The sequence below is a fragment of the Sylvia atricapilla genome, chromosome W, assembly GCF_009819655.1.
Source record: "Sylvia atricapilla isolate bSylAtr1 chromosome W, bSylAtr1.pri, whole genome shotgun sequence".
In the NCBI taxonomy this organism is placed as follows: domain Eukaryota; kingdom Metazoa; phylum Chordata; class Aves; order Passeriformes; family Sylviidae; genus Sylvia; species Sylvia atricapilla.
In genome coordinates, this window is record NC_089173.1 from 5,423,670 (window position 1) to 5,446,196 (window position 22,527).

The 22,527-nt window shown below is 39.3% G+C and overlaps 1 long non-coding RNA gene across 1 annotated transcript; it reads left to right on the forward strand.

Annotated features, from left to right (window-relative positions):
- The first annotated feature begins 7,590 nt into the window (after positions 1 to 7,590).
- LOC136373242 (uncharacterized) lies at positions 7,591 to 22,032 on the forward strand. Its single transcript, XR_010745599.1, has 5 exons — positions 7,591 to 7,853; positions 10,489 to 10,658; positions 16,369 to 16,557; positions 20,077 to 20,189; positions 21,445 to 22,032. It is a non-coding gene; the product is annotated as an uncharacterized lncRNA (long non-coding RNA).
- The last annotated feature ends 495 nt before the right edge of the window (positions 22,033 to 22,527 follow it).

Sequence of the window (22,527 nt, forward strand, 5' to 3'; positions counted from 1 at the left end):
TAATGGACCATTAAAGCTCACCAATGACATGACACATTACATCATCCCATTGTAAGATGCTCTACCCAGAGGAGGAGCCAAATCATCTTCACCTAGATAAAAAGGAGCCACAAGTGTCACCAGACATCCAGTGTTCCCACGGGACTCCCAAAGGAAGACCAGACCCATCTCTGGACCCTTGGCTTCACAGGATTATGGCTGCTTCCAACAGGACCACATCTGCCACTCCAGGAGCACTTACTTTTTGGACTGTTTCCAACATCCTGACCAACAGGGTGTCAGGTTGTATTTCTGACTATTTCAAAGTTTTCTAGGATTTCTTATTTGTTTGCTTGCTTGCTTATTCTTCTCTACTACAACATTTGTATTTTTAATATCCCTAGTAAAGAACTGCTATACCTATTCCCAAAATCTTTGTCTGACAGCCTTTTAATTGCAAATTTATAATAATTTTGAAAAGGGGAGGAGGGGGGCTTATATTCCAAGGGAAATTCCAGTCTTTCCAGGCAGATACCTGTCTATCTAAACCTAGACACAGTGTCACCAAAATTCACTTAAAACCAGTCAAATAAGACTCCTTAACACCAATTTAGTGTTAAGAAGGGCATTATTTATTACAGGCCTCTGGGCCTTGCATGCATGGCATCTTCTACAACTGAGAAGTAAGTCTACTGCTTATATGCAGTCACCACATGCATATTATGATTTGCTTGTTACCATAAAACTCTCCTGAAGTTCCCAGATTCAGTTCTTGTTATGGCTGTGGCTGCATTCCTAAGACAGATGTCTTCCCCTTATCTTCCAACTGTCCTTGCTGAGAAAGCAAATCCTACATACCCTGTTTGTTGCTAAAAGTACACAGGCATGGTAGAAATTGAATTAAGCTTATTTGTATCAATTCTCCCCTTTGAAATTTCTCAAATTCCTTTAGGCCATTTGAGAAGTTTCAAGTCAGGTTTTCTCTATAGTCATATATATTCCTGCAAGATTATGGCTGATCATTTTGCAAACACAACCAGTAGCAAGACCAATAATTGTTACAACTACAATCACAATTATGATAGTTTCCAGTATTCCACCCAGCCCTCCTTTCAGGGACCATCCTCCTATTCCTTGAAGAATTTTATTGAACCAATTAGTTTTGGAGGCCATTCAGATAGCACAGCTATCTTCAGCAACTTGCCACATTTTGTCAAGTTGTTTTTGGAGGTCTTCTGTTACTTTTGGGTTGTGAACACAATAATGTTCTCTAATCAATTTTAAATACCCACAAACCCCTTGTTCTTTGGCCAGCAATAGATCTAAGGCCAGTCTGTTTTGTAATATCAATTTAGTATTTGCCTGTATTTTCCTGTTTATAATTTGAAATCCCCTTTCTGTGGCTTAGGATAGTTTCTTTACTTGCCAAGTTAGATTATCTAACAAAATTCTGTTTTCCAGAGCCATGGCTCCTGGCAAGGGCAAACTGCAGGGCCCATCCAAACTGTGTGGAAGCTGAAGGCTCTGTCCATTCATCCTTCGTGTCTCGTTTTACCATATCCCAATATTGGGCTTTTATAGGGATTCTTCCCCAAGTTGGGCATAAAGTTAATAACTCTAAGGTGACTTGCCTGGTGGTGGGTCCAAACACTAGTCGGGTGGTCCAATATCTGCCTGAGGTAGCCCAAACAGTATAACCTGGGGAAGGAACTTCAGAGATTTAACACAATTTAAAGGTTGGTTGATACAGGTTAGCACATGGTCAGAGTGTAATGAACCATGTGTAAAGGTATCAGTCTCTGAAGGTCCAGCCTTTGCAGAGAAGTGGTTAAAATTAATTAGCGAGACTGCTCTTCAGAGGTGTTTTGTAAAGCAAAAGGTTTAATAAAGAAAAATATCAAAATAAAAATGGTACAGAAAACAAATGAAAAGCTGCACACAGGTGTCCGAGAAAACCTCTGACACCTTGCTAAAACACTCCAAAAAGCTTCTCCTTCCTTTGTGCTCCTTCCTAAGTACTGAATGTTTTAGGAGGGGCAATTTGGTTTGCTGCCAATAAGATCACCAAGTGGCTTTGAGTTACACTCTCAGAGCCCAATCAATGCTCTTGTGCTGGAACTGACCCAATTACATAAGAGAAAAACACGGAATTTTCTAGTTAAACCTCCTAAAATGTCTAAAGGTAAACTGAAACTCTTTCCCTATTTGGAAACACCTGCTGGGTGTGTAGGGTGCATGCCAACAGTTGGTTATTTCAATTTACAAGTAATTTGGTCATCCAGCTTATGGTGCTGGACTGACTTCCATTGTTTTGTTTTTCTCTACACCTCCATTGATTTTTACTTAGATTATACATGGGTGTGATCCCCAATCTAGACAACATCCCACCTCCCTCAAGTATTTCGATTGTCCTTTTAAGGGTTTCATTCAGGTATGAGGCTTGGTTCAGAGTTTGATACTCTGGCAAGTTTGAAATATTTTGGGTGTGATTTTTAGTAACACATAAATCTAACAACCTGGTTGCTTCTCCTCCTGAGGCTGCTAAGTCAAATTCTAAAAAAATTTGATCAGAACTATGGGACCCTGTTGGAAACTCCTTACCTCCTTTTTTTCCCAGAAACAGTTCTGTTATCTCCTTGCCTCCAAGCTGTTAGATCCTCAAGAATACCATCTCCTCATTGCCTACATCTCTCCTTCTCATCCAAATAGTGGGTGATATTTGCCTTTCCTATTGCATTAGTCAGATTATCATATTGAATCACTATTGACAGATCTATAGGGATAATTCCCCAAGGAATAGGTTCCCCTGCTGAACTGGGCATAGGGAGGAAGGCTGTAATGCTGGACAGATTGTCCATCTCACCAAATCCTTGGATTAAAGTTAATATTAAATTTTCTTCAGTGCCTCCACCTAAAGATAGAAAGATTCCCATAAACATTAGTCTGTACATTTTGCTGCTCGTTTACAGATGTCTTCAAAATTTTCAGCCACAGGAGTCTGGTGTTTTCCACTATCCACTCTGAGTTGGGAGCCCTCTTAATTCAAGTGCAATGTATCCAGGAGTTAATTCCTTTCACCTTCACTGTTGTTCTTGTGGTCAACAGAACTAGATAAGGTCCTTTCCACTGCTCCTGAAGTGGTTCAGATTTTCAGGTCTTGATGTATATGTGATCCCCGGGCTGAAATTAATGAACTGGGGTGTCTAGGGTAAGAGGTTTTGAGAGAATGATAAATCTTTTTAGTTCATTCAAGGATTCCCCCAATTAAACTAAATATTGTTCTGTTTCCTGATTCCCAATTTGTTCTTCAGATCCAGGGAAAGTTGCAACAGAATACGATCTTCCAAACATCAACTCATGCAGGCTCACCATCAGTTTAGTTCGGGGTTGCACTCTAATTTGTAACAAAGCTAATGGTAACACCTGTGGCCATTTCAAGAAAGTTTCTTGACAAATTTTGCTAATTTGTCTCTTTAAAGTTTAATTCATTTGCTCAACCCTTCCACTAGATTGTGATCTCCATGGAGTATGTAAATCTTGACTTATACCCAACTGTTTACTAAGTTGCTGTAACACTTCAGATATAAAATGAGGTCCCCTATCAGATAACATCCCTATAGGCACTGAACCTGAGTATGATCTCTTTGAGGAGTATGTTGGAAACTTCTCTAGCCCTGTTGGTGTGGCAGGGGAAAGCTTCTGGCTACCTGGAAAAGGTATCCAGTAATACTAGGAGATACCTGTATTCTTGTTGGTGTGGTAGCTCAGAAAAATCAATTTGCCAGTACTCCCCAGGAGTGTTTCCTCTTTTAATAATCCCCGTAGGTGGTCTTTTTGAATTCAAAAGATTATTTTTAAGACATATCAGGCCTTTTTCTGTAACAGACCTGACAATTTTTGTCATCCTAACACCGAGTATCTGACTCCATAGACTTGTCATCATAGCATCAATTCCCCAGTGGGTTTGCTGGTGTTTCTCTTTTACAATTTGTAACATCAGTTGTGGTGGGACTATGACCTGGTTATTGGGAGTTCCCAGCCATCCACCCTCTTTATTCTGGGCTTTTAGATAAGTAGCAAATTTATAAACTGCTTGACGATATCCAAAGCTACCTTCTGGCAGTGACATAGCTTTATCAGGTATTAATGCTAGGATGCTGTCAGAGTCTGCCCAAGGATGTGATATGCCTCACAACTGTCTTGAATGACTGAGGACTGAGACCCCAGACTCTGAAAGGAGCCCCTGGCCTGGCTGAGGTGGAACGTTTGCCAAGTCTCGGAGGACTGGTATGCATCTCCATGAGAATGGAGTGCAAGAACAATGGAACTGGTCACAGTGGACTGAGCCAAGGCTAGTTGCCCAAACTGGTCTGTCCATACCAGACTATGGACACATACGGTGTGCAGCTTGTTCCTGAGCACCCAACCTCAACACGGGTGGTTCCCACTCTGGCTCTGTGCCCCTTGCTTTGCCTCAACACAGGTGGCTCCTGCTTTGGCTCTGTGCCACTCGCTTTGGTTCCTGCCTTGACCAACCTATAAAAACTCTGGAGACCCCCATTCACTTTTGTGATCACTCCACTGGAGAAGATTGCGTCTATAGGCATCTCGGCCTCGAGGACTCGTCCCTCCATGTTGGTAGCTATAATCCCCTTCCCCTCTCTCTCTATCTTTCTTACTATTCTTTATTTCTCTCCCCACTATCGCATTTGTTGGCACTAAATAAAGGTGCATTTTTGATCAAGTAAACTGAGTTGTCCCCTGCTGTGTCTTTTGCACTCTGAGATCCTTAAAATGAACCATCAGGTCTCCGGCATATGTTTGCGGACCCTGACAGATGCCTTATTGTACAACCTTTCATGCTGCTTTATCTGCAAGTCTATTTCCTATATGAATTTGGGAATCCCCACACTGGTGTACCTTGCAGTGTAGTACAGCCACTTCTTTGCGCAGTTGGATAGCATCAAGAAGGGACAATATTTCTTGTTTATTTTTAATGGGAAATTCTTGTGCTATTAATAGGCCTCTTTCCTTCCATATAGCTCCATGGGCATGGACAATGCTAAAAGCATATTTCAAGTTGGTCTTTTTCCTGCTGCCAATTCCAGGTCTCTTCATAGGGCTATGAGTTCTGGCCTTTGTGCTGAGGTGTCTGTGGGCAGCAGTGCAATTTTTATTATCTTGGTTGACATGACTATGGCATAGCTGGCTCTTCATTTTCCATCGTGCACCAAGCTACTGCCATCTGTAAAGAACTCTGTCTCTGGATCTTCAATGGGCGTGGTCTTGTAGGCCTGGATGCTTTGCATAAACTTGCTCAATTTTCTGTAAGTAGTCATGGGTTAGCTGTTCATCCCCTTGCATCAGGGTGTTCAGGAATTAAGATGGATTTACCACTGTGGTTAATTTCAACTCCACATCATCTTGCTCCATTAAAATAGTCTGATACTTCAGCATATGACTCAAGGAAAGCCAATGCCTCCCTTTTTGTCCTAATACAGTGGTTACTGCACGTGAAGTGTACTCTGCTATCTTTTGTCCCAAAGTCAATTTCCTGGCCTCTTGGATGAGAACAGTCACCACTATGGCTTGCAGGCATCTGAGCCATCCCTGGCTGACCTTGTCAAGCTGTTTTGAAAAGTACCCCACAGGCCTCTTGAAGTCTCCTACCTTCTTAGCCAGAACTCTGAAGGGCTAGGTGCTGTCGTTCATGCACAAAAAGCTCAAAGGCCTTTGTTAAGTCTGGAAGTGCTAAGGCAGGTGCAGACATCAAGGCCAGCTTTAACACATGTTCACTCTGAGGAGTCCAAATCAAAGGTCTTTCTGGGGCCTCCTTTAAAAGCTCATACAATGGTTTAACTAAAAGTTCATAATTTGAAACCCACAGTCTGCACCATCCAGCCATACCCAAGAATGCTCTTAAATCTCAGGCAGTCACAGGTTGGGGTACCTGGCAAATGGCTTATTTTCTGTCCATTCTTAATTTCCACTGTCTTAGTATTATTTCAAATCCTTGTTAGGTAACTTGCTGCTTCATGATCTGAGCTTTTTTTCCTAAGACACTTTGTAGCCTCTTTAACCTAGGAAATTTAGAAGACTGATAGTCAATTCCATACACTTTTCATTAGTTTCAGTTGCTAGCAAGATGCCATCAACATACTGCAGGACCAACCCTTTGGGGTTGTCCTTTTTCCAGACCTCTAATTATTTTGCCAGTTGGTTCCCAAAAATCCATTGACTATTTCTAAATCTTTGCAGTAACACAGTCCAGCTAAGTTGAGTCTTCTGGCCAGTTTGAGGATTTTCCAATTCAAAGGCAAAAATGCCCTGACTTTGCTTATTGAGAGGTATACAAAAGAAAGCATCCTTCAGATCTATTACTGTAAACCATTGGTTATATTCCATAAGGGCTGTTAACAGGGTATAAGGATTGGCTACAACAGGGTGGATATCCTGAACTATTTGATTGATCGCTTGTAGGACTTGTACCAGCCTGTATTCATCCCAGGTTTTTTAACTGGCAAAATAGGAGTGTTATATTCTGACTCACATTCTATCAATAATCCAAATTCCCTGAAACTTTCTATAAAACTCTTGATTCCACTTCTAGCTTCTAATTTTAAAGGATATTGCTTCTGCCTTACTGCCTTTGATACAGGTTTTAGGGTAATGCTTACAGGCTGAGCTTGTTTGGAATGGCCTGGAGTTCCACTGGCCCAAAACAAGGGCATTATTGCATTTTCTACTGCTTATGGTATTCCTCCAGAATTGTCTGGTTCTAGCGTTCCCTGCAACATAAAAGTCCTTGCCTCAATGGCTTTAGTCTTGGGTATGAATAATTGTACTTTTCCATCTTTAAATACAATCTGAGCCTCCAATTTACTTAACAGGTCGATTCCCAAAAGAGGAGCCAGACACTGACATATATAAAAGTTGGTGTATTAACTTTGTTGGGTTAAATTTACAATCTTGCCCACAACTTTTCCACAGAAAGCCCTTTCTTGTGAAAAACTGCATATGCACAGTGTGATATGATGCTTTTAAAAGCAGAAACCTGTAGCTACAGGTTTCCTAGCATGTGTAGCTGCAGTCTTGGTCTTGTTATGGTCACAGTATGCTATCAGTTCCTGCAAGAAACAATTACAAGAGAATATTGTCTTTTTGAAAATGCCATTTCCAATATTTTGTGATTTTTGAGGGAGGTGTGACTCAAATACATCCGAGGCCTCAGAACCAGCTGCTGACAAACAAACCCCAAACTTGTTTGTTGTTGGAAGTCAAGCCTGTGCTGGGGGAGGATAGGAGGAAGCTGACTCATCAATTCTGAACAGGTGACATCCAGGCGAGAGCCTCAAACCCCTAGCAGCCGAGCTGATGGGGACAACTCTCACAAATACCACGCCTGACCCAAACCTGCGGGTGACAGTGGCTCCTGACGGGTCGTGCTCCTCCCCCTCCCGGCGGCGGGTGGTGCAAGGCCTCAGTGCCACCGAGGTTGCTATGGCGACGGGTGTTGAGAGGTCGCGAGGGGGCGCTGTGAGCTGGCTTGGGTCGCGACCATCGTGGCGGTGTGTGTGGGGGTGAAACTGAAAGTGAAGTGCTCGGGTCGCTGGCTCCTTCCCATGAGAGCCTGAGGCACCTCGACCCGAGTATGTCGGATAGTTTCGACCGAGCTCCAGGTGCTGGCCGGGGCCGGGGTCGCGCTACTCTTAGCGGCGCGGACGCGTCGGAGAGCTGTGGTGGGGCCTGTCTTGGGGGTAGTGGTTCCCACAGTTCAGTCTCGGCCGAAAAGCGGCATAAAAGGGGCGGCCTCTTACTGCAGCAGGAACCGTTGCGACCTCCGAAGACAGCGCCGCTGAGCACCGGAAACGCAGGTACTGACCGCTGTGCAGTGGCCCCTTCCCCGCCCTTCCAGAGGCCCCCGGTTCCGATGGTATCGAGGAGTGGCCCCCTAAAGTCCGCTGTGCTCCCCTTCTTTGTGCACAGTGCCCTGCTCCTGCTTCGCTTGCTGCTCCGGCACCCCCCACCCCCATTCCCGTCGCCCTCCCACTGAGAATGGAGCCCTGGAGCTTCCCACACACACCTCCCTTCGGCCTAGCCACGGGAACACGTACTTTCTCCCACTCCACGCACCTAGGGGCTTAGAGGCCACCGCATGGAGATGAGCTGCGTAGGGGGCTTGGCAGCTGCACTTTTCCTTAGATGAGCAGTCATGTTTCTGGGCTATGGACCCGCTCCCAAGTAAAGACATGATGTATCGTTGTAGCCTGTTTGCAACGTTACTCTCTGTCCCTCCCTCCCTTTCTGTGCCCACACATCTATATGTATATGTTTTAGCCATTTTTTTATCTGGCTGCAGATTTTCTCATTCTTCCCCTTACAGAAGAATTCTCTAACTCTGGGCTAAAGGTTTGACAAAAAAATAAAGCCATCCCAACAGTAGCATAAAGCATTATTTGTTGGTTACCTTTTTCAGGTAGATCCAGATTATGTTTTCAGTAAATTTAGGAGCTAATCTATAAACATGGATTTGGAAAATGTGGTTTAAAAAACACTGTTTCATTGGATTATTTTTTAAAATTGTGCACAAAAATGATATTTTAGTGTCTTTAAGGATTATGTTAAAAAATAGTGATTTCTTCCATTTATTGACCTTTAGAGTTTTGCCTTTACATATAAAATCTATGAGAAAACCCTCAAAGCAGCAGGAATATAATAAGAAAATTTACTTGTTTCTCAGGTTAGCTCTTAGAAAACATGTTTTCATGGGGAAAGAGAGGGCTCTCTTTCACCCTTTTTTTGGTCACCTTCACATGAACATTGATTGTGTTCACTTTCTGTCATTTAGAAAGGTGCCTACAGTTTGCTCAAGTAAAAGCTTTATCCATAGTAAATATATATATTTGCAGTATAGGATGATAGAATGGTTTGGGTTGGAAGGGACCTTAAAGACCATTTAGTTCCACCCTCATGCCATGAGCCAGGACACTTTCCACTAGACCAGGTTGCTCCAAGCCCCATCCAACCTGGCCTTGAACACTTCTGGGGATGGGGCAGCCACAGCTTTTCTGGGCAGCCTGTGTCAGGGCCTCACAGAGAAGAATTTCTTCCTAATATCAAATCTAAACCTACTCTTTCAGTTTGAAGTCATTCCCCCTTAGCCTATCACTCCATGACCTTGTAAACACTCCCCCTCTGGCGTTTTTGTAGGCCCCCACCAGGTACTAAAAGACCACCATAGGGTCTCCCCAGAGCATTCTGTTCTCCAGACTGAACAATCCCAACTCTCTCAACCCATCTCCATATCAGAGGTGCTTCTGCTCTCTGATCATCTTCATGGCCCTGCTCTGGACTTGCTCCAGCAGGTCCACATCTTTGTTGAGCTGGAGGCCCCAGAACTGGATGCAGTACTCCAGGTGTGGTCTCTCAAAAGTAGCATAGAGGGGCAGAATCACCTCTGTTGCCCTGCTGGTCATGCCTTTTTTTGATATAGCCCAGGACAGCATAGGCTTTCTGGGCTGCAAGTGCACATTACCAGCTCATGTTGAGCTTCTTGTCAACCAACACCCCCAAGTCTTACTCCCCAGTGCTGCTCTTGACCCATTCTCTGTCCAGCCTGTACTTGTGCTTGAGATTGCCTAAACCCAGGTGCAGGACCTTGCACCTGGCCTTGTTGACCTTCATGAGGTTTCCACAAGCCCATCTCTCAAGCCTCTCCAGGTCCCTCTCAATGGCATCCCTTCCCTCCAGCGTGTTGACTGCACCACACAGCTCTGTCATCAACGAACTTGCTGAGGATGCCCTTGATCCCACTGTCCATGTCAACAACAAAGACATTAAACAGCACTGGTTCCAGTATTGACCCCTGGGGAAGGTCACTTGTCACCAGTCTCCACTTTGATATTGAGCTGTTGACCACAATTCTTTAAGTGTGACCATCCAGCCAGGTCTTTATCCACTGAGTGGTCCACCTATCAAATCGATGTCTCTGCAGTTTTAGAGACAAGGATTTTGTGTGGGACAGTGTCATATTATACTAACTGCTCTTCCCTCATCCACCACTTCTGTAACCCCATCGTAGAAGGCCACCAAATTTGTCAGGTAGGACATACCTATAGAAGCTTTTCTTGTTGCCCTTGATGTCCCTGGCCAATTTTAATTCTCTCAGGGCTTTTGCTCTGCTAACCTGATCCCTGGCTGCTCGGGCAATCTGTCTTCCTCTCAGGCTACCTGTCCCTTCTACCCTCTGTAGGCTGCCTTTTTGTGTTTGAGTTTGTCCAGAAGCTCCTTGTTCATCCATGCAGGTGTCTTCTGGCAATTTTGCCTGACTTCCTCTTTATTTGGATATATCCCTCCTGAGCGTGGAGGAAAGTATATTTATAGTATAAGTAAAAGTATAAAGTCCAAAAAGTGATGTATTCGTTTTTGTGTACTCTGTGTGAATACATACTATTTTAGTAGTTTTTAAGAAAAACCATTAACAAAAACCATTTATCAAAAACTTTTCAGAACACCTGCAACAGGCAAGAATTCCATCTGGATCACAAGAAAAAGTTTCAGTTCCTGATTCTGGACCAGAAATGGCTGAATCTCAGGTGGCTGTGGCTCCTGTGGTAACATCAAAGTTGTCTGTTAAAGCACCTGAGTTTTATCCATCAGGATATAACCACAACTTTGCAGTGAGTGTTAGTCTTCTCTTCATATATGCCAGTTTACTTATGTTCAGTTTAACAATGTTTCTTGTGCTCTTGTGTATCAGATAACTTGAATGCTGCACTTGCTGAAGAAATTTCAAAAATTTGGATAACCTCCAGAGACAGAGTGTTGTGATAAGTGAATGTTATACTGTGAGAGCTTTTAGTATTTTGCTTGAAGTTTGCTCCAGATAACTACATTCCTTATTGATTACACCCAACATCAGCATAAGCTGTCTTTTTCACAACTACCTTTGTTATAGTTACATCTGTGTTGCATTTTCCTTAAAAACTTAGCTGCACTTTTATTCAGATTGCATAGGTTTTTGAAGCAAGTGTGGGAGAAAACTTGAACTTTAGCTTTTCTAAGTATTGCCTTTACCTTTCCTAAATTTACTATGCCATGGGTATGATTTGCCATGACTGCCTACCTTTATGTACCATCATGTGTCTTTTAATTCCTTCAGAGATATTATATCACCAGAGGGCAAAAAAGTAGGTTTGGGCTCATTCCTAGCAGCATACCTAAAATGAAATATATTTGCAGCCAGGCTAAGGATAATCTCTGATCCATATTGTACATTCACCACATAATAAATGTTGGTACTTCTTATTTTCTACTCTCGATGTCTTTGATATCGTTGCTATAGTAATTCTACTATAGGGAAGATCTATGTGAATTCTTGGCATATCTTTTTGTTATGCAGGCAGATAAACTGGTACTGGTATAAGTAGGTGGAAACTATTGCTTTTACAAATACAATCAATTGATAGTAAACAATTATACTGAAACAAATATATTTTTAATAACTTAGGGAAAAATACTTGATTTGAATGCTAAACATGGTGGTTTGGAATTTTGAAGGTTTTTTTTCTCACCAGTAAAATCCATGTGATCTGGATGTTACCAGCTTTGCCAGCTTATTGAATAAAATCACTGTCCTGAATAATAAAAGCCCATAATCATATACAACCATTGACAAATGCCAGTACAAACATGCTTCTGTGAATGGATAATCTAGGAGGAAAAAATACTAATTTGCCCTAGTACATGTGACATGGTTTCTATGAATAAAGAAAAAATGCCATTTGGGATGGCATGAGTGTGCATATGTATAATTACAAAGTTTTGAGTCCAGCAATGTTGCTTTTCACCTGTTTTGCAAAAACACACAGGCATGTTGGAGGAATATGTTATGAATACAAGTGACTCATCTGTTAATGAAAATAACTCTTAAGATAGTAGCAAAACCTAGAACATTTATTTGGAAGTATGTTGTAGGAACTCTAATCTAATCCGAGTATACTGGGGATAGAATAGTGATGTTTCAGAATTGTTAGTCCTTCACTATTACCAAGTTTGGGGATTTTTGGCTTTTTTTACTTTAGTAGCTGAATTAATTTTGTAAACTGGGTCCACCTGCAATAAAAATAAGGAATTTAGCACACTTGACTATTACACAGATTTTTCACCATGGGTTTTAAAATTTGAAACAAAGCAGTTTTGAGAAAATTCAGTTTTTCTTACAAGTAATACTTGGCTTTTATTTATAATGTTCCCTGAAATTTTTAGATCTGAAAATTCATGTTGTTTTTTGCTATTTATTAAACATTTATTGGTTTAGAAATAATGTCTTGGTTGATTCCTTGTTTGATTGTACATTACTGTAATTACTATGTGTGTCCATATAACATTTGATTGTTAGATTATTTAATCTCCAGGTAGTTTTGATACTCAAAATTATCAGCTACGTGTGAAGATACTTTAAGGGCTATAGCATCCAAGGCATACTAGATTTTTTCAGAAAAAAGCTTTACCAGGACGTTGGGGAGGAAAGATCTCTGTGAGGTTCTGCATACAGCTGTCCATCCCATTGGACGTTGTGGATATCTGTAGTAGAACTAGTGACTAGATTGAGGTTTGGATTGCCAGTAGGAAATGTCAGACTTGTTCTCTGACATGGATATATGAGAATAATATGACTTTTACTCTATCAGAAGGGCATAATGATCTCAATTAATAGTTTTAGGAGTGATATTTGTATTATCTTAGGTGGCATTTCCCCTCCACCTCCTATTTTTTTCTTCAACTAATTTCCAGAAGGAGGCTAAGCAGCCTCACTAGTGGGGTTTATACTTTTAGTCAAACATTAAGGTGCCAATTAAATCACCCATTCATGTCATATGAGGTTTGTACCTGTATCAATCTTTATACCTAATTTTGCATTAACTGTTGTACACTTGCTGAGTAGGTATAATCTGAAGAGGAAAAGCCAAAACTTAGTTGATACAGTACATGGTTCTATCTCCATTGTTAAAGTTTAAAATCTGCCAGTGAGAAACATGAGGGGTTTATGTCTAGAAGTTACTGGACTAAATCTAATTAGGTTTTAAGTATTGAGTGCTCCTAATTTAGCAATATACAACGTATAATAAAGTTTGAATTATTATTTTTTTCTCTCCCATTTGTTCTGTTCCCTGGCATAATTACTAAAACCTAGACTGCCTTTGAAGTTGCATAATTAGTAGAGGTAGATGAATGTGGTGCTGAGTTAAGCCTCTGTGGTTAGCCTTTTAATTACAAAATGGGAGGAGGAGTATGAATACGAGGACACCAGTATACCAAATGGGATTGGAGTCCCTTGCAGAACAAGGACATTTCCTCCAGGAGTGAATTTTTATCAGGTGAGGATGAGAGGAATATGCCTTCCTCTCTACTAAATGAGGATCTCATAACAACCTGATGGCTTTCAGAAAGAGCAGCTTCTTTTACTAGCTACAGCAGCTGCAGCCCCTGCAACTTGGCTGGAGAGCTTTCAAACAGGTTATTTGAAGAGATACTAGTTGTGCTGTATGTGACTAAGCTGCAGTTGTTGCACGATAGTCATAGTTCTGTGGACCAAAATAGTTTGTTGTACAAAGTTCTTACTGAACTATTTGAAATTGTGTAGTAAAATTTTATTTTCTTTAGAGAAATAGAATATTTAGCAAGTTAGAGGCTTGTTAGCTTTTATTCTTTGGCTTCATAAGCTCTAAACCATTAGAATCATAGAATAATTTAGGTTGGAAAGGACCTCAGAAGTTCTTCTGGTCTGATCCCAACCCAGAGCAAAATTAACTTGGATCAGGTTGTTGAAGGCTTTATCCTTATGAGTAATAATCATATGCCACCATTTCCTTAGATCCGTATTGTTTTTCCTATTTCTGCTGGGCCACATTAACTTTGTCTTCAGTATTACTCACTGGGCAAATATTCTACTTAATTAAACATCATATGAAACCTTTCTAGTTTTTCTTCTGTTATATTGATGTGTCCCTCATTAGTTTGTTGTATACTCTTACAACACGGGTCTTTAAAGGATTTTGGAAAATCTGAATTTTCCCCCACACATTCTTTATAGGTTGTGAAATTAATGCCAGTACTTGATTTTCAGCAATATGTATCTGTCTTTCTCCACAGTTCATATCCAGAGCTTTTATCTTTCACAGATCCATGTTGCTTTGCAGTAGAGAAGAGAATGAGGCATTTTGAAGACAAAGTAAAGGATATCCCCTCATTAAGGGAGCGATGGTGGGGAGAGGGAGAATGTAATTATAAACCTTATAAGTGTATTTATGTCCACTAAGTAAAAAAAAAAGTGGTTATCATTTTTAGCTTGATTTTTCATTACAGTAGATATATTTAAATCTTTTTCACATTAAATAGTAGATTTATTGAGAATTCTGATATCTTGTATGTTACCCTTATGTCTTGAATCACTAATTATGTCAGCTCTGGCAGTTCCCTCTTCAGGTTCCTGCTTGCTCTTCTGAGATCTCATGAGATACTTTTCACAATCTTTTGTACAGTATGAAAAGGGGAATTATTGATACTGTGTTATTACTAGTTACATCACAAAGTATGTTGCTTCCTATGCTATTCCTCTCATATACTAGCATTGTAATTACCCAGGACAGCACTGACTTTAGAGACTGTTACGTACATTTATTTTTGAATGGACAAAATTAGTGGGTTGCTCCTGATTGAATGCCAGACATCCACCAAAGCCTCTCTCTCCCTCCCCTCTGCAGCTGGACAGGGGAGAGAAAATATAACAAATGTTCATGAGTTGAGGAAAGGACCAGGAGATCACTCACCAAATACTGTCCATGAGCAAAACAGGCTTGAATTAGAGATATGAATTTAATTTATTACTAACAAAAATCAGAGCAGGACAGTGAGAAGTAAAATGAGACCTTAAAAACACCTTCCCTCCCTTTCCCAACTCTACCTTCTCCACCCCCATTGGAACAGGGAGACCAGAATGGGGGTTAAGGTCAGTTCATCACCCATTGTTCCTGCCACTGCTGTGGGAGAGGAGTCAGTCTTTCCCTTGCTCCAGCATGGAGTCCCTCCCATGGGAGACAGTTCTCAATGAATTTCTCCAGTGTGAGTCCACCCCACAGGCAACAGCTCTCCCCAAACTGCTCCACCATGGGTCACTCTTAAAGAGTCAGTCCTTCAGGCACAGCCTGCTCCAGCATGGGTCTCCCATGGGGTCAAGTCCTGCCAGGAAACTTGCTCCAATGTGGGCTCCTCTCTCTACGGATCCGTAGGTCCCTGCCAGGACTGTACTCCAGCACAGGCATCTCACAGGGCCACAGCCTCCTCTCAGGCATCCCCTGCTCCGGCATGGGCTCTTCCAGAAGCTGTAGGTGGATCTCTGTATCACTCTGGCCCTCCCTGGGCTGCAGAGGCACAGCTGCTTCACCATGATCTTCACCATGGGCTGCAGGGGAATCAGCTCCAGTGCCTGGAGCACCTCCTGCCCCTCCTTCTGCACCAACCTTGGTGTCTGCAGAGTTGTTCCTCACATATTCTCACCTCCACTCTCCTCTGGCCCCAATTGCATCTGCGCAATAACTTTTTTCTTCTTAACTGTGTTATCCCTGAGACATCACTGCCATTTCTGATTGACCCAGCCAGTGGCAAGTCCATCATGGAGCCAGCTGGCATTGGCTCTGCCAGACACGGGGGAAGCTTCCAGCAGCTTCTCACAGAAGCCACCTCTGCAGTTCCCCCCGCTACCAAAACCTGGCCACACAAACCCAGTAGAGCGGCTGGCTTTCTGTTCCATCAGCAGGAGCATAAACATTGATAAAGTATGCATTATTTCCTGCCTGTATTTTATACATGGGAACATTACACTGTGTTGTATTTCTGTAATTTCTTTCCCTCCTGCATATTTTGGAGCACTTTTGCACTCTAGGTAAGCTCAAAGTATTTTGTTTCTAATTTTTAATTATTTTTTCTTCAGTTCATACAGCTATAGCACAGTTTGTGTGTGCATCAGGAAAGGGTGTTGAGCCTCATTTGGTAATTTTATTCTTAGCAGGTATACTTATGTGTTAGTTAGTTAATCTTACAGTCAACTTGGCAAACTAATTTCTTTTTAATCTGTCTTTTGATGTGTTTTGCAGGGAGACCTTAATCTCTATTAAAACATGTTACCTAGTTCTTGACTACTAGAGTTTTTTGATGCAGAGGTCTATATTTGCTAAAAATGTTTAAATGAAATGTATAATAAAGATCACTATCAAATATGCAGAGCATCAGGAGTTACTCGAAACTAAGGGCTATATGGTTACTTCTGGAGATAGTGTGACAACTTTAAGGTGCCTTTTAAATAGCTCGTATATTTTTTCACTGCTATAGGATTCTTCCTTTGAAGATGAATATGATGGCTATCTGACTTTGGCAGAATATGTACAAGACTTTCTAAATCACCTCACCGAGCAACCAGGTTGTTTTGAAACTGAAATAGAGCAGTTTGCCGAAACAGTGAATGGCTGGGTCACTGTGGATGAAACTTTGCAAGAACTTGTTGAACTCATATATCAACAGGTAGCCTGTGTATTGTCTTAACATGGATGTTATGCCTCTGTTACCTAGTGTGCAAGATATGCATGCTAGTATTATTTGTTATATCATTGTGCCTACATAGTATTTTAATGGTTTGAATTTTTCTTTTTAGACTGAAATGTACAGGGAAAGATTTTTTTTCAATAAACTGTCATGATAGCTCAAGTGAGTTATACTTGGCTGGTTGATAAATTTCCCCAATTTACTCTGTTTCCTTTGTTGTCTATTTGAATCTCTCAGGTCACATACTAGAGTTGAAATTACAACAGTTCATTAAAGAAGTTATATTTGAATTGCTGGATTTGCGTATCAGAGACTGTCAGTTGTACATTTTTATTCTATCGTACAAAAATATTTTCATAATAGATATTTTTTGTTCTTTTGTATTTAAACAAAATATGCCTACTTTGGGAAATGCTCTTTTTACTGACACGCTTTGTTCTTCATTTGGTATTATAACTATGTCAGAACATCATAATTAGAAAAAAGGAAAGCTAGTCTGCTGGTAAGTAGGTCTAGTCCCATTGATGGTAATGGAAATGAGGACAGAGACCTTGAGCTGAACTCTGTACTAATTAGGGGGGCCATTGAAAAAAACAGCTTAATCTGTGTTGCTTAGCAAATGAGCTGCTGCTACTGTCTTCTGGGCTTGCTGCAAAAAATGAAGTCACACTTCTGCTTGCTATTTATGACATTAGGTATCTTCCATTATCCTGAGTTGCTTTCAAATTATACGTTGAAGAATTTAAACTTAATGCACCTTTTAAGTGCAGATACTTGCAGATTTTTTTACTGTGAAATAATCTAGGGTATGTAGAACCTGCCTGATTGTGACACATTGTGTAGTCATAAGAACTGTAGAGTTTTTAGTTTCTTACTATAATACAGAATTGATGCACATTTAATTCAGAACAGTTTAGTTAGACATTAAGATTACTTGTGCTGTGTTTGGCAGCATAATTTTTTCATCCTTTATTTGGAGACATGGAGAAAAGTTAATAAAAGATGAAAATATTCCATATAGCTTTATTTGAAGAAACTTCATAAATGTTTAATAAATTGACTCTTGTTTAATATAAGTATTTTAATGTTGCCTCTTTCTCTCCCCCATTTAAACAAGTCCAATGTTAGGGTTGGATGTGCCTTTCTTAACTGAGAAGCATTGAGTGTTATCAATCTGAAAGATAACAATTTTTCTGAAAAATAAAACTTAGCTCAGTGCAAAATGCTGTCCTAGTATCCAAAAGCACCTGGTTTCAGCTTCATTTTATGTCAGGATATGACAGTGTTTGAGTGTCAGTCAACTATGCTTATTCTTCTATCTTGAGCCTCTGCTCAAGTATTTGTTTTTACTTGTCCTGGTTTATCTCAAAACTTCATTTAAATATGCTGAAGTGTGTTTATAAGCATCTGCATCAGTGATGTTTGAGCAGATCTACAGATTCTAGGTTTGTGAAGGAAAAAAGGCTAAAATAAAAGAAACCAAAATCCTGTACAATCTTCCCTTCATCTGAGTATCATGTATCTTAGCCTGTCTGTAAGATTCAATTATATACTTCCCCCTGTTCTTCCTAATCCATTTATGTTCTGACGGAGTGAAGTTAGCTTGTTTTCCAAAAGGTGAACACTGACTTCATAGCTTAAGTCTTGACTATTGTGTAGTTAATATGGCATACTGTTGCTGTCACAGCAAGTAAAATTTCTCAAGATATGTATTGGTAGGCTATTCTTCATGCTTAGATTTGACATTTTTGGAGTTGGACATAAACTGGGATTACAAAGCAACAATAATTCAGGGAAGACATAATTGTACTATGATTGGTTAGTAAGAGATTTATTTATTTATGTATTTATTTACTTACTTATTTTTGTCTCTGTGTGCTGTGCCAGGTCAGAATACACCAAATGGCCTTGTTTCAGTATTTGATGTAACCACAAATACAGATCAACTAATTGGGAAGATAATGGTTTAAAAAAATACAGATGACCTGTGTGGTGGTTTGTTTTGGTGGGATTTTGTTGGTTTGTTTTGTGGTGGTTTTAGGGGTTTTTGTTCGTGCCTTTTGTTTTGTTTTGTTTTTTTGGTTGAGGTTGGTTTTGCTTTTTTTTCCTTAGGAAAGAGAAGTGTAATTTAAGTGACATATTTTGCCTTATAAAAAGGGGGCCCACCTCTTTTAGTCCAAGCAACTGATTGAACTAAAGCACCAAAAAGCTCGTTAGCTATTTCACATGCCTCTTACTGGAAACTAAACTTGATTTGACTTTCTTAATTACTTAAATTTGTTTTATCTTTCAAAGATATCTCAGTTCTTTCCATCAGTGTAATGCACATAGTACAGTTATGTTTAGTGCATATTTTCCTCTGCCTGTAGAAGGTAAGTAGCTATAATGCATTGACATGATAATGGCAAGATGTTCTTTCAAATATGTTAGAAGCAGAAGCATGCAAACATATATAGCACTGATAGATGTTGAAGGAATGTTCAAAGATGATAAAGCCAAAGGAAAAAGTTTAATGAATTCTTAGTATCTATGGGGTTTTTTTTGGCAGAGATTAATTACTTAGACCAGAGCCTCTTTTCACTGAAGCTATATCTGAGAAATGATATCAAATTCAAGTCTCGTTAGAAGAGAGCTCAAAACAAATGAGCAGTAATAAATTGCCAAAATAAGGGAAAGTTCTGTTTTAAGTTCTAAGAGAGGTTGAATGTAAACACTAATGGATTCCAAATTACTTTTACCACCTCTTGGAATTTTCAAGTACCAGTTTCAAGGCAAAATATTTTTCAGACAGTATATAACTTATGTTGTGGAATTTCATTGCCACCACCTCTTTTTAGATTATAAAAGTGTTAATATTCAAAGTAACAGGGCTTGTTTAAGAAAAAAGGACTTATCAAGAACTATTGACTGTAATGATACAGTTTTAATATCTGAATCAGAAGTTTGCTATTCTGCAGTTTGCTGGAGCATGTATAGGAGAAAGTATTTATCTTTACATACTGTGTTCTTGTACTCTTTCCCTGAGCGTTCCTTATTGCCAAAAATCAAAATCTAGGATAAATAGCTCTTAGATGGAATGAAGGTGATATATTTATTTTAACATGCTGTTTGGTCCTTAAAAAAAGTCTTAATGTCCACTCTTGGTTATGGGTTTGGGGTTGTTTGTTTGTTTTTATTAACAGTTTGAAAGTGACTTTCAGATACTCTTTGGTTTAGGTCACAATGGAGAAGTAGAATTGAGGACAAATGGCACAATGCTGGTTATTTCCTTAAAGCCAAAAAAACGGTATAATGAACTTCAAAGTACTGAAATGCATATAGCAAAGTGTCCATGAGAGAAAAATTAACATGAGACATATTAATTATTAATCTTCTGTTCTTCAATTGTCTAGTCAGCTGTTGTTAAAGACAGATTTTCAAAAATCTCTTAAAGATATTTCCTGATAACCAAATCATGACTGCTATGACTAATTTATTTTTCCACTTATATTTTGGAAGGCCACATCTGTCCCAAATTTTTCTTACATGGGAGCACGGTTGTGTAACTATCTATCTCACCATCTAACCATTAGTTCACAAAGTGGGAGCTTTCGGCAGTTGTTACTTCAAAGGTCAGTATCAGTGTGTCATTTTAAGCCTGTTAATTTCTCAGGTTGTCTTCCTTTTTTGTATGTAACTCTTAACATAGTGTGCATATTTAAAATAGAAATCTAGATTAAGGATTATTAAAGCATAGGTACATACTAGATATCTAACACACATATTTTTAAATTTTTATATTCTTAATATGAAAATAGGACTCCAAGTTCTGTAGGCTCCTTTCAGTTGAGTATATTGTACTGATACCAAGTTATAGAGTAAATTCAAAAGGTAGTCAACTTTAAATGTATACTAAATGCATATATATGTACTGTCTTTGTCCTTTGACTCTTGCCAGGGCTTATTTAATTGTGTTTTTTCTTTAATTACTTTTCTGGCTGGAGTTGCTGTGAAAAGTTTATTTGTTGGTTTGCTGACTGACTTTACACCTATGATGCATAAAATCCAGAAGGATAAATTTCTTCAATTTTCAGTTACTACAGAATTTGAGGGATTAAGGTTTAGTAATGATTAGACTTCACAGTTGACAAAAATGCAACATTTTTTAAATGGATGGATTTCCTTTTGAATCTTACTGTATGACACTTGAAGGAATAGTACACTTTAATACTTCAGAATTCTTTAGAAATTAGTCTTTTTCTTTAAGGACTTTTGTCTTCCTAAGCTCCAGACTTGATTCTTACTTTAAAAGTTTCACGTAGTCCACCTATGTTTAGGACTAAAGGCATGATAAACTTAAAAGAACACAGTTGTTGAATACTAAAAAATTACCTCACTGTGATGTTACCTTAATCCTCACTGTTTGCATTTATATCTAAATTTTGCTTCTGTCACTTAAAATGTTAGGATAAAGAATTTATCGAATAAATGTAAAGGCATCTAAAACAATGTGGGCAACCCCTGAAAGGGGGAAAGCATCTTTCAGAGTACCCCTATTTTATTTCTGTTGATGTTTTTCTGCCCATGTTAAACTTCCTGGACCCATATTCTAAAATATAAACTGTGTAACTGTCTTTTAATTTTTACATGTTGCAATTTGCCCTATTTCATTTTGCTTTCTCAGATATCTCAGTGCTCACCTAGAAGAACAAAAATCTGCATTTGTTGTGGAGTCCTCTCACTTCCTTCACAAATCAAACTTCCTACTAGTCAGCATTTAATAGTTCTAATGCAGTGAATAAGTTCTTAGCATTCTCTTAAATAAGTAGCATGTTGCATATGTTGGGTTGTCTATAGATTATATGATTTTTGCTTTAATGTTTTCAGGTGCCAAACAGAGTATGAAAACAGATATGAAGCTTCCAAAGGAGATGAGATTGCTCAAACACAATTTCATGCCTTTGTGTTGTTCTTAGCTGAACTTTACCTTAACCTAGAGGTAAGAAGAAAGTTGTATGTCATTCATATTCATTAATTTTTGTTGTGTTTAAGTAAACACTAAAATGGAATATCATTTGAGGTGTGGATTGAGTTTGTTTTTTTAAAGGGAAAGGGGAATAAAGTAAAAGGACTTTAGAACAGTTTAATTATAATGTGTGTCCAAGAAACAGATAAACGAAAAAGGACAAGATCATCAGAAGAGAAATATATAAAGATTTTTAAAAAGGTGTAAGAATACATAAAAAGAACCAACCATAAACCACCTTTGGAATGAAGCTTTTGGTATTTTCTTTTGTCTGGTAAACCCACCAGATTACTACACTGAAACAACACAGAAAATGTTACAACCTAGCAGAAGCAGATAGGTATCGATAACCCATGTAATTCAATATTCAGCCACTAATAGGAGCTATTATCAAATGCTTGAGGAAGGCATGGGAATCTTCAAAATGAACAATAAAAATGCAGACCTTGAAAGATATTTCTTCTGAAGGTTGAGTCCTTGGCTTATGCATGAAGCATGAAAATTGGTATTTAGATTAGTTTTTTTTTGTTTCTGATGCATAGAAAAAATGTATGTACACATAAGAATTCTTTGACTCTTATACCCATGAGTTCAGTAAGTTCGCTGACTACTGTAGTGTCCTTAAAATATCTTTTTCACTGAATTATTTCAAAGGTTTGATTTAAGCAGACATTGCTAAAATGTTCTGCTGACATGAGGAAAGAAAACTCTGACTCTTCAATTTCTGTTCATAAGTGGGCCTTGAAATCTAATTTTCACTTACTAGAAGTAAAAAGGAAGGTTTCCAAAGGATTTGGGGGAGGGGAAGTTGCCCAGTTTGCAGTACCATTTATTTTTAATGCATCTTTTCTAATTTTTAAATATATAAAGAATGCCTTCTAGAAGTAAGGTACTCTACAGCTGCAGAGAATGCATAAGGTAGGATGGGAAAAGAGCATGGGATT